This window comes from Aricia agestis, chromosome 22 (assembly GCF_905147365.1).
Source record: "Aricia agestis chromosome 22, ilAriAges1.1, whole genome shotgun sequence".
Lineage (NCBI taxonomy): Eukaryota > Metazoa > Arthropoda > Insecta > Lepidoptera > Lycaenidae > Aricia > Aricia agestis.
Window position 1 is genome coordinate 4,361,796 of NC_056427.1, and position 6,000 is coordinate 4,367,795.

Here is a 6,000-nt window from a genome sequence, read left to right on the forward strand (position 1 = left end):
CATCAGGTGACCCGTTTGCTCGTTTGCCCCCTTATTTCATTAAAAAAACCTGAACTAATTTTGATAAAATTTAGTACGGAGATAAGTTCTTGTGTCCCGGAAAAGGACATATTATTATTTAATAAACTTGTTATCCCAGGAAAGTGTACGGTTCCCGCGCGTTAAACGAATTTTGGCGTAAACGAGTTAGAAGCGTTTAGAATAATGAACAAAATATTCATGCTATCAGTAATTTAAGAACGTTTGATTACTTTTTACACACATTTCCATGTAATAATATCACATTTATGCCGAACACAAGATAACTTATGTTTTACGCATCCAACTCCTGGACTATATCGCTTGCTCATCAAATAGTCAAAGAGCCGATTAGGCGTGGATATCAAGTTCTGACAGAGCGCATTTATGACATTTGGCTTATGACTTTATTGTAGGTCGTATTTTAGATACTATAGGTGAATAGAGAACGTATAATATTGTGACAAAAGTTTGTAGACAATAGCATAGAATAAACGTAAGTACTTTATTTGCAGCTAAATTTTTTTTTTTTATGTAATAAGGGGGCAAACGAGCAAACGGGTCACCTGATGGAAAGCAACTTCCGTCGCCCATGGACACTCGCAGCATCAGAAGAGCTGCAGGTGCGTTGCCGGCCTTTTAAGAGGGAATAGGATAATAGGGGAGGGTAGGGATGGGAAGGGAAGGGAAAAGGGGAGGATAGGGAAGGGAATTGGGCCTGCGGTAAACTCACTCACTCGGCGAAACACAGCGCAAGCGCTGTTTCACGCCGGTTTTCTGTGAGAACGTGGTATTTCTCCGGTCGAGCCGGATAAAGATATATAAATTGTCGTCGAGTATAATATACAAAATTGTATATTATACAATTTTTAGCGTGGGAGCCGTAAATTTCAGAATAAAAAGTGTCCTTTTCCTTTCCCGGCACTAAAAATATCTCCGTAGGTACCTCAGTAAATTTGGTTCAGTGGTTTGGGCGTGAAGTGATGACAGACAGACAGTTAACACACTTTCGCATTTGTAATATTGGTAAGGATGTTAATTAATTTCTCTTCAAATGTTGCAAGTATAATAATAATAATAAAAAGAAAAAGTATTTGGGGGAGGAAAATCTAAACAGCTACCTAGCTCTTATCCCTGTGGAACCACGCATTTTTGGGTTTTTCTTTTAAACTTCAAATAAAGCATGGATGTCAGATATAATATTGTGTATAATTATTATTTTCTTATTTTATTTTAATTAAGTTAAAAAATATACTACAGCAAACTAAATAATACCTAGTATAAGCAAAATTTTTGAAAATTAATTGATCATAGAATTTTTTAATCTGCACTTTTAAATATGGCAGAATTATACAAAAACTGATCTGCCTGGAATTCTAGACTAAAACTAGCTTAGACCTGTTTGATGTTTCCAATATTCTTATAAAATTACTTGCAATGTAAATATACGTCTGTCCCTGTCTATCTCGTAATAAAAACGAGACAAAAAATCCCGAACTAAACACCTGCTCTAATTATCAAAACCTGATTATATAAAAAGTTATCTTAATACCGCCAATGTAGAAACAAATTTAATATATAAGTCCTAGAGTCTATTTTCCAATGGATTCATCTCACAAACTCGTTTTGAATTATCGTAGGCAAGACAATTGATTTAACGAATATATGCCTTATGTTCGAGACAATAAAGTTTATATTGATCGCTATAAAGTAGCAATAAAAACCAATTTATGTTGCCCTACGTGAAATGAAGCTTTGCTCTTATGCCTTTCGATATACGGTCTATTATCGCTTGTGTTTTTGAAAATACTATCACTCTAATGTTTGTGGTGTGTTCCCGTACTCCTCGCCATAGATTATGGGTTTTTTGTTGGAAACCATTTGTTTATGGACTTCGATAGAATCCCATAGATTAATGACATCATCTTCATCATGGTGAAAAGACCAGAGTTTCATCATCAGCTCTAATACAATCTCTCAATTTACGTCAGTGTTTCGCGGTAAATTTCGTGAAAATGTTAGAGTCAGCTAGAGCGAGCATGGTTTTCCAATGTGGATCCCGTGTTACTAGGGTTTTATAGTAAACTAGACGTTCCGCGCGGCTTCACCCGCGTAAATTAGATTAGATATTTCACAGACAAATTAGTCCACAAAAATAGCCTATGATCCTTCACGTGGCTTATTTCTTATCTGTCCTAAATAACAGAAAAACTGCTCCAGTAGTTCGTGTAATAAGCCCTTTCAAATAATTTCCCCCGCTTTTTACACATTTTCCTCTATTTCTTCGCTCCTATTAGTTTTAGCGTGATAAAATATAGCCTATAGCCTTCTTCGATAAATGGGCTATCTAACACTGAAATAATTTTTCAAATCGGACCAGTAGTTCGTGAGATTAGCGCTTTCAAATAAACAAACAAACTCTTCCGCTTTATAATATTGGTATAGATACAAAATATAACACAATTAAAGACTTCCCAGTTTTATACATGAGTCGTGTAGATGCATTATATTTTTTTATCCTCCTTCCATTATTAACCCGGAAAACAGAGCTTTTCTTGGATTTAAAAGAAAGCTAAAACATGCATAATACATTACTAAAAATGTACTGTCTCTTGTAGGTATAATCTAGGCATGTTTTCTCACTAAATTCCCTCTCACCCTGGAATACCTGCAACCGTTGCCGGGAACGCTAGATATTAATATGCAAACAAGATGGTATCTTTAATATCCTGAATAAAAAGCCGATCCCCATTTCCCATGGATATCATTACAAAAACCAAAATACAGGGTAAATACCACTTCCTTTTAAAAAGGTTCGATCAGATACAGAAAAAAAAACTACTCTAGTAGCCAGTCATTAAACCTTTTTACCTGTATCCGTTCATAAAAAGAAAAAATATTGGGTCTCATTTAATTAAGTTGTATAAATGATAAAACTTTGACAACCTGTTGAGTGTGAAACAAAAGGATAATGGTAGACTTGTAAGATGCACTATAGTATACCCAAAATTTAATTTTAAATTTAGCTATGATAACAATTAAAATATTATTGATGTAATGTTCAACAGATGTCTGATAATAAAAAAGATAATAATAATAGGAGATTACATAAAAAAAATACTTAGAAATAAACTTATTTACATAAAAAACAAACACAATACAAGTATTATGTTTGTTTTTTATTGAAAATATGAGCGACAACAATAATTGTAGACCACATTTTTTTAATAAAAAAATTATTAATTTTGACAAAACCTTACCTCACTGGAATCGAAATATCCCGTCACAAATTGTCACAAAATGTCACAAAATCCACCGTCACACGTCACAAATGTCACGTCACAGCACAACCGCCCACTAGGCCGCCACTATACCAACTAAACTTGATAACGCTTTGCCGCGAAAACTTACGGGTGCATACACACACAAATGTTTTTCAGTGTTTAGGGTTCCGTACCGAAAGGTTTCTATTATAATACAAGATGCACACTAATATTAAAAATGCGAAAGTGTGTCTGTCCGTCTGTTACCACTGAAGTGATTGTGCTGGAATTTGGTTTTAAGATACTTTGAGTCCCGGGGAAGGACATAAGATTATTTTTATCCCGGAAAAAGTCAAATATCATATATTTCTTGGTTGAATTATCCTATGTCGTTTCCCGGGACTTAAAGTTTCTACATACCAAGTTTCAGCAAAATCGTTTCAGCGGTTTGAGCGTGAAGAGGTAACAGACAGACACACTTTCGCATTTATAAAATTGGTATGAATTTATATTTGAAACGGGCAGTATTAAACTAGGAACAAAAGTGTATGAATGTTGGAATAAAATAACGAAATTTAGGTTATTATACAGGTTGAATTAAAAAAGAAAAGATAAATTTTTTTTATCACAAGGCAAAAAAACTTTACTCATAATAACGTAAATAATTATTTTGCCGTGTACAGAACCTGTCGTAGTACTGTCAGATTCGCACTTAAGCAAAATTCAGAATTAAACATTTCAGAAATATAATTGAAGAGATTCTGAGAAAACAGATATTAATATACAGTGTACGCTACAAACATTTTTTAATAAAAATATTATTAAAAAAAATATGTTATTAGTTGATAATATGAATTTCTGGAAGTTATTGGATTTTTTTTATTAAGTATATTGAAAAATAATTTTGTAATAGAGCAAAAACTTCGGCTTTGGTATTCGGTCATACCTTTGACAGTGAACGTTAATTTGCTAGAAAACAAAGGTTCAACCTGCCCTATTTCCTTCCCTACCCTCCCCTATAACCCTATTCCCTCTTAAAAGGCCGGCAACGCACTTGCAGCTCTTCTGATGCTGCGAGTGTCCATGGGCGACGGAAGTTGCTTTCCATCGGTGACCCGGTTTGCTCGTTTGCCCCCTTATATAATAAACGTCACAATATCAATTTGTTGCCCACTTAAAAATATAATTATTGATAGGAGAGCTCTTGAAGATTTGGTAATTGGCTTCGGCTCCGACGAGAAGTCGACTTACTGTATTTAATTTATTTTGTGTAAGAACAACCCTATATTTGTTTTTGTTTTTTACGGTTTTGATAATTACAAAATATTTTTTCTTATATTTACCGATGCAACCTGAATAATCTCACTGCAATACTTCAAAATCCTTTAAAAACTTATTTAAGTCAAAACACATTAAAAAGTCCACCTCACATCCAATTTCGTCAACAATTTAATATAAACTGGATCACTTTGTGGAGTAATTAATTTCTTTTTTTAAAATACCGGTCGAGCCCAATCTGATGAGGTATGTTCTGAAATGTAAACCAGTATACCAGCCAGTGCTTAAGACGTCATGTGTAGACGCCATATTGTACTGGTGTGCCATTGTTGAGACAAGTGTTATGTATCATAATATGACATCTCAACAAAGTAATATAAATAACCAGATGACACCCACAACTCCGTTGCTCTTAAATTCGTTTATCGCGCGGGAACCGTACATTTTTTCGGGATAAAAAGTATCATAAGTCTTTTCCCGGCACTCAAACTATCTCTACCCAGGTAAATCGGTTTAGAGGTTTTGGGCGTGAAGAGTAAACAGACAGACAAACTGATAGACACAAATCAAATCATTTATTTGCAGAATAAATGGGTGAAAAGATGTTACAGATTTATAATACAGGAGGTGCAACTTATTCTAACCTATATGAGGCATGCAAGTAATTATTATTGTCAAAGTTTTGCATTTATAATTATTTATACTAGTATGGATTGCACCGGCTTTTTTTTATTTGTTCTGAAATATACGCCAGTGCATTGACGTGTATGAGATTGTTGGTATGTCATTGTCACACTTGTATCACCATAATATGACGTCGAATACACGTCGTCTTGTGCAAGCAAACTAGATTGTGTTTCAGAACATACCCTATGTCAAATAAAATTTAATTCTGGAAATTTTCGGACATGACAGATCGTAAGATTCGTTGAAGTTGGTCCGACTTGAAAATTTACTCTGATTTTAATTTTTGTTTATTTTTCAAAACCGGATTTTGTTCTTACTGCCAAGTCACTTTAATCCATATGATATTATAAATGCGAAACTGTGTCTGCTTTTATACACGCTGAACCGATTTTGACGCAATTATTAAAAAAAAACACTTACTCATAAGATAATTGTTATCGAGGTAAATTGTAGAGTTATATCCGTTACCAAAATCGTTATTATTTTTGGCTGTAACAGCGTAAAAGGCGTAAAACATTCTTTACTATTCAGGATTCGAACCCCCGACCCTACCGTCTAACCACTGAGCCTATGTCGTATGGCTAGCTTGCGAGTCACGTCGCGGTGCAGCGATAGCGGGGCGATCACACAGAAACAATTCGTACGACATCGATGTTAGATATAATATAGATCAATATCCATACTAATATTATAAATGCGAAAGTATGTCTATCCATTACCTCTTCACGGCCAAATTGCTGAACGGATTTTGCTG

General features: G+C 34.4%; 1 protein-coding gene across 1 annotated transcript in view; it reads right to left on the reverse strand.

Moving 5' to 3' along the window:
* Window positions 1-3,371, reverse strand: part of LOC121738064 (irregular chiasm C-roughest protein-like) — a 101,752-nt gene extending 98,381 nt beyond the window's left edge. The window contains exon 1 of the mRNA XM_042129887.1: window positions 3,279-3,371. The gene's annotated coding sequence lies outside the window, so the exon portion shown is untranslated. The remainder of the gene's footprint in view (window positions 1-3,278) is intronic.
* Between the last annotated feature and the right edge of the window lie 2,629 nt (window positions 3,372-6,000).